The following is a 7,584-nucleotide window of genomic DNA, read 5'->3' on the forward strand; positions in this document are numbered from 1 at the left end:
GATGGAAGCCGTCGGATAAGCCGGGGGTGGCTGGTAAGCCGTCAACTGAGGCACCTGCTCCGCCTCTTGCCGTGCTCTGTCTTGGTCTGCTGCGTGAAAGGCTCCGTTGCGACCCGTGCCGTGGCCAGGTGGCAAGTCATGGCGTCGGACATTACTTGAGCCGGTCGCTAAGACCATGTGTCTGCTATAACTCGAGCTCCGGCCTGGACGAGGGGTTGAATGAATCCTATCCCGGCTATAAGAATACGCCTCTTGCTGCGCCAGAGCCGTCTGAAGGAGTTCTCTGACCCGGTGGGTTTCAACCGCCGTTGGAGAGTCACCATTGATTGGGAGAGCCGCCAGCCGCGCTGCCGCGGTGACCATGTTTTCCAACGGGTTGGCATAATGACCCGGTGGTATTGGTACGTACTGAGGCGGGGCAGGGTTCACCCGGGGAGGTCCCATCACTTGGGGCTGAATTGGCATCCCAGCCCCGGGTGCTATGATCTCCGGCGGGTTACTAGACCCTGCACCCGGCGTGTTGAAGAGGTTTCGAGGATCGTAAACCGGAGGGAGTCGAGATTGGGCCTTTTGATGCCTCCTTCTCATGACCTCCTGGGACGCGTTCTGATCCATCGTGAGCCAGAAGGACTGTGCCTGAATCAACTGAGTCTGGGCGTCGAGAGCCGCCCTCTCTGCAGCCATCCTGATCCCCTCCGCCGCCAGATCCTCCTTGGCCTTTTCTAGATCCAACTTTAACTATGCCACCTCCGCTTCATGTTGAACTTTATCCGCCGGAGCCACCGTAGCGGTCAATAGGGCCGTCATCTTGTCTGTGAGATCCATCAGCACCTGAGCCGGCGAAGGCACCGGGCTTCCTGACCCGGAGGCGGGGTTTTGAACAGGTTGTGCGCCGGCCATGAATATTCCAACCCGGCTCGGCGGCTCAAAGTGGTCCGGAATGCTGTCGCCATCGGGACAACCCCTGAGCCTGCCATCTTGAAGTTGATACAGCGAGTTTGACTCATCCGTAGATGACTCGCCGTCAGAGCCTGCGGCCGTCTCATCACCCGATCCAGATCCTTCAGAGAGTCCTCCATGGACACATCCCACAAAAGCATGCTTCAAGGCAGGTAGAGCCCGGGCGGGTCGTGCACGCTGAGCCGTCTTGATGAGGTCGGCACAGAGATTCGGCTCAGGGCCCGGCTCACCAATCTTGCCAATGAAGACATGAATTCCGCTGAAGGGGACCCGGTACCCGTACTCAATTGAGCCGGCGTCGGGGCCCCAGTTTGCATCGTCAATGTAGAGCTTGCCGCGACGACTCTTGGTCATCCGGCCCACAACGTATCCCTTGAGCCCTTCGAAGCTGCCCTTCAAGAACTCAAATCCACCGTGCGTCAGCCCCACGGTGGGCGCCAACTGTCGTGGAATTGCCACGGCAGATGTCCTCGTGCGAGGACTTAGTCGTGGAGCCATCGCAGCTAGGAAGCTTAAAGGGGTTAAACAGGACAAGGAACACGAGGGTTATACTAGTTCGGCCCCTTACGGTGAAGGTAAAAGCCTACGTCCAGTTGAGGTTGTATTGATTAGGGTTTCGATCACCAGGAGCTAAGCCGTCCCGCCTGATTATCGAGGTTGTCTTACCTGTCTCTAAACCGCCGCCGGGTCGTCCCTTTATATAGAGAGGTTGATGCCCAGCGGCTCTCGGAGTCCCGGCCAGCTCATAACAGTGTCCGGCTCGGACTCTTAACTATTCTTGCCTTACACTACAAGTCTTGCCATACGGCGGTTTATCACTACGGGCCCGAAGCCATCTCCGGGTCTTAAGCCCATTATTAACCCGCCGTCTTCAAGCTTGGTACTGGGCTTCGCGTGATGACCACTATACCATAACCCGGCCCCTCCTGGGCGGGTGATTCCAATGGTTATATCCTCAACACCTTCCATTGGGGCTTCTGGAGGTATCCTAACTGCTTGGAATGGAACCCTTTTTTCTGGTGAAATGCTCTTCCATAATAAATTCTCCTTAACTATGCAATTCACTTGTAACACCACTCTCAAGTCTTGGATTCTCACAAACATCTATGGGCCCTGCAACCCAGAAGAAAAATTGGAATTCATTGACTGGTTTACTAATATTCAATTGCCTGATGATGTGGATTGGATAGTCACGGGGGATTTTAATTTCATTAGGTCACCTGAGGACAGAAACAGACCAGGTGGGGATGTCAATCAAATGTTACTGTTCAATGAAGCTATTAGTAACTTGGGGCTAATTGAACTCCCTCAAAGGTAGACAATTCAGTTGGAGAAACATGCAAGACAATCCATTACTTGAAAAATTGGATTGGATTTTCACTTCAGCAACCTGGATGACAAGCTACCCTGATACCACTGCTCTTCCATTAGCAAAACCAATTTCAGATCATCTACCATGTGTAATCAAAGTTGGCACTAGTATCCCCAAGTCAAAGGTGTTCAGATTTGAGAATTACTGGTTAAAGCACAACTCCTTCAAAGATATTGTTCTAGCAGCCTGGAATATTCCTGTTGGTTTTACTGACCCTGCCAAGAAGATTAATGCCAAGTTCAAAAATTTGAGAAGAGCACAAAAACTATGGGCTAAAAGTTTGTCTTGTCTTGAAAAGCAGATTGAGGAATTGAATGAATGTATTTTCATGTGGGACTTGTTGGAGGAATACGGAGACCTCACCTTGTTTGAGAGCAATTGTAGAATAATATTGAAAGAATTCTTATTGACAGTTCTCAGTAATCAGAAGATCTATTGGAAGCAGAGATGCAAAATCAAGGGTGTTAAATTTGGAGATGAAAACACAAAATTCTTCCATACAAAGGCCTCAATTAACCACAAACATAACAAAATTGCCATGCTCCTGAATGAGGACCAAGTGGAAATTACTGACCATGAGGGTAAAGCTACAATTCTTTGGGAGGCATTTAAAAAGAGATTAGGACGCTCCAATGGCCATACCATGCACTTTGATTTAATGGATTTATATGAAAACAGAGTGGATCCACAACTTTTTAAAGACCTTGAGAAGCCTTTAACACAGGAGGAAATTGATGAGGTAGTAAAGAACTTGCCCATAGATAAATCACCAGGTCCTGATGGATTTAATAATGAGTTCCTTAAAGCATGTTGGGATATTATCAAAGAAGATGTTACTGCTCTTATTTTGGCCTTTCATGCTGGTAATGTTAACCTTGAGAGCATAAACACTTCATTTATAACTCTCATCCCAAACAAGGAAGTCCCAGTCTCTCCTAATGATTTTAGACCAATATCTTTGCTTAATGGTGTGCTCAAAATCATTACAAAACTTATGGCAAATGGACTACAAAAAGTGATCCTCATGATGGTGCACATTAATCAGTATGGATTTCTAAAGAGCAGAGTGATACAGGATTGCCTTGGTTGGGCTTATGAATATATTCACCAGTGTCATAGATCAAAAGAAGAAATATTAGTAATCAAACTGGATTTTGAAAAGGCATTTGACACTATTGAACACCAGGCTATAATTGACATTCTTAGAGCAAAGAGATTCAGAGAAGTGGATATCTTGGATGCAAATGCTTTTCACATCTGCTTCATCTGCTGTGATGTTAAATGGAGTACCTGGGAAAAAATTCTACTGCAGAAGAGGAGTAAGGCAAGGGAACCCTCTATCACCTTTAATCTTTGTGCTGGTAGCTGATCTGCTTCAATCAGTCCTGAATAAAGCTATGAGAAGAGATATTATTACTCCACCACTCCAAGTTAACTCCTGCACAGACTTCCCCATAGTACAATATGCAGATGATACATTGGTTCTCATGCAAGCTAATTCTAGGCAGCTATTATGCCTCAAGGCTCTATTAAACACCTTTGCATCAGCTACTGGATTAAAGGTAAATTATGTGAAATCAATCATGGTGCCCATAAATATTGCAGAAGACAGACTTAGCATTTTCACAAACACTCTGCAGTGTGCCAGGGGACAATTTCCTTTTACTTACCTGGGACTTCCATTGGGGATTTATAAACCTACTCTAGAGCCGTGTTTGCCTCTGGTCAATAGAATTGCTAAGAGACTTTCTGGTATCTCTACTTTTATGACTCGGGCAGGGAAGGTGCTATTAGTCAAATCTGTACTAGCATCCTTAGCAGTCTACTTCATGTGTTGTTTGGACATCCCTATCACTATTAAACACCAGATCATTTAATATTTGAGGCACTGCCTTTGGAGGACTCCTGACATGGAAGATCGAAGACTAGCTCTAGTGGCCTGGCATATAGTTTGCAGACCCAAAAATCAGGGTGGTTTGGGAGTCCTCGATATATTCACACAGAACAAAACTCTGCTCATGAAAAACCTTCACAAATTCTTCAATAGACATGACATTCCTTGGGTGAACCTCATTTGAGAAACTTATTACAGCAATGGACAACTCCCAGGATATCAAAAAGTGGGTTCCTTCTGGTGGAAATCAAACCTGGCCCTTATTGATCATTTTAAAGCTATAGCCAGGTGCAATGTGGGTGACGGAAGAAGTGCTTTGTTCTGGGATGATATGTGGCATCAATTTGTCCTCAAACACAAATTTTATCACCTTTACTCCTTTGCTAGAGAACCACTCACAAGTGTTCAACAAGTGATAAACACTGAATATCTTCAAGATCTTTTCCCCCTGCCACTGACTACACAAGCATATGAGGAGTTCTTACAAATGGAAGACATCTGCATCTCTTTAAGGTAATCTGAGTACTTGGATGCTCTGGATACATGGAGTTTCATATGTGGAAATGAATTTTATTCCTCAATTAAAGCCAATAATGTTCTGATTGGTCACAAACAAATTCCACCTCATTTCACCTGGATTTGGAAAAGTTCTTGCCAACCCAAGCACAAAGTATTTTTCTGGATGCTACTGCATGATAGAGTAAACACAAGGAACCTTCTAAGAAGAAAAAACTTTGAATTGGAAGCTTATAATTGTGCAGTAAGGGATTGCCAGCAAGAAGAAACATTGCATCACCTTTTTTGGGGGTGTCCTTTTGCTATCAGATGTTGGGATTTTATCTGCCCCACCAGAACCCCAAATTTATCAGTATTGGAAGCATATCAAGACCTCAAAGACAAGCTCAACTACCCTTTTTCCATGGAGATCATCATTTTGGGATCATGGTCCATATGGATATGCAGAAACAATAAAATCTTTGAGAATATCACACCATCATTTCGAGGCTGGAAATTCATATTCACAAAGGAACTCAAACTTCTCAAATACAGGATGAAGAAGAAATATGAAATGCAATTCTCTGCTTGGTTGGAGACCTTGTTGTAAATTTTATAGGTTGTTTTAGCTCTTGTAATAGCTCCTTTTAGTTATTTTAGTTTTAGTTTTTTAGTTTCTTTTATTATTTCTTTTCTTTTTTTGGGCTTAGCTCAAGCCCTTCAGACAATCTTTTTGTTTCTGCCTTATTATTTTAATAAAAGTTGCAGTGGGGTTTTACCCTACTGTTTATAGTCAAAAAAGGATTTGAGATCCTTATACACCATCGCGCCCATTTAGTCATTTCTTAAGGACATGTTCTACGGCGGCGGCTTGGGATCCTGAATTGCCAAGTCAGATCTCATCGACCACGACCACGGCCACGAGGAGGGCACCCAGAAAGGTTCCTCCAAGGTGAAGCAGCCCATGTGTGACATCAGAGAGCGCACCATGGGTCTGTGCTCTTCCAACTGGAAGGATCCCATCCATGACATGTGAGGCAACATCCTATCAGCAAATCTTACCTTTTCTAGCTTGCCAACCCATACCCTTTGTTGTAGTAGCATTTGCCGTGCAGTGCTTTAATTGTGCCATGTTTAATTATTTTAGTTATGAAAAAATGTATTGTTCAATAGGGCTATGTGATGTTTAAGTATGAATTGTCCACTTTAGTTTCACGAATGGCTATATTTGGTTGTTTATAGTGAGTAGATGCCTTGTTTATCTGTATTTGGTTGTTAGGTTGGTTGCACTGAGCATTTTTCTATTATCGAGCAGATGCCTTGTTTATATGTATTTGGTTCTTAGGTTGGTTGAAGTGAGCATTTGTCCAGTTATTAAGCAGATGCCTTGTTTATCTTTATTTGGTTGTTAGGTTGGTTGTAGTGAGCATTTGTCCAGTTTTCAAGCAGATGCCTTGTTTATCTGTATTTGCTTGTTAGGTTGGTTGAAGTGAGCATTTGTCTAGTTTTCAAGCATATGCCCTGTTTATCTGTATTTGCTTGTTAGGTTGCAGCGAGACTCTGTCCAGTTTTCAATGGTTATATCTGGTTGTTATACTGATCATTTATGCCTTGTTTATTTCAGTCATTCATAATGTGATGTTCATTATGTGCAAGTCGGAACTGTGCCACTCGACTGCATCAATACCAGTTTGAACGGCTATATTTGGTTCTAGTTATTCCTGGTGTAGTTAACACATGCCCTTTATTTCAGTTTTACGCATTTATCTAGCGTGATGTTTAAGCATTACCTACGTTCTATTCATTTTCAACAATACCAGTTTGAATTGCAATATTTGATGGCTGTTAAGCTTGTTATCGGTAACATGGCCTTCCATTTTGTATCTGCTTTAACAGCATGCTGAAACCAACACATTCAAGCTATCATTTGGAGATGATGTTGTTTAGCTTTGCTACATTTGTTTGATGTTAAGGTTGTTGTACTTATCATGCCTTTCCACTACTTATCCAGGACAACAACGGGAGTGGCCACCATTTTCCGCAGAGGTTAGTTTCATCCCTCGGCTTGTACTCCCCCCGTCATTCCATAATGTAGTGCATATAGATCCAGGCCTGTACACTTGTTAGCTTCTAATATTGACTTGTTGCTTGTAGGTACATATGCCCTTGGCAAGGATCCACACATCGACCCTTTTTTCGTATGGGGCAATGAGATATTCATGAACAAGCATAAAGTGAGGAAACTGGTAAGCATTATTAGAAAAACGATACGAATGGTGGCAAGAAAATTATTTGTTTATGCTCTATCCAACACAACAGTGAGTTGTAGGATGGTAACTACAAACTCTGCAGCCTTCTCTTTTTACTGCCCATAATGAGTTGTTAGACAACAATGTATGAATCTTTTTCGTTCGCAATGGTTCCGAAAGCAGTTCACTCAAGATTACCTCGCAAAGTACATGATTGGTGAACATGCAATGAAGGTTAAAGTATTTCATCCAGACTACAATGAGCATTGAGAAGTCCTAATGAAGGCGGTGAAGGATGGATGGGCAGCCATCCTTCACTTTATGGGCATCCCGCTTCACCTTCTCCAGCAACCAGAATGTCTTTCGCCTCTCTCTTTACAGTCTTTAGTACAATTACGGTTCGCCATTCTTTACTTGGCGCATTTGTAGTTCTTCAGTATATGTACCTGTGCATCAAATTATGCATTCATGGTTGAACCTACATTTTTAATAAACATGGTTGGATATGAAATAAGCGATTGCCTACTTTCAAATTCAAAACATGTGATTTTTAAATTAGGGATTAGTTAGGGGTTACACTGCACATTATTTGCGAAAGCGAAATGCATGTGATA

This window comes from Aegilops tauschii, chromosome 3 (genome assembly GCF_002575655.3).
Source record: "Aegilops tauschii subsp. strangulata cultivar AL8/78 chromosome 3, Aet v6.0, whole genome shotgun sequence".
Lineage (NCBI taxonomy): Eukaryota > Viridiplantae > Streptophyta > Magnoliopsida > Poales > Poaceae > Aegilops > Aegilops tauschii.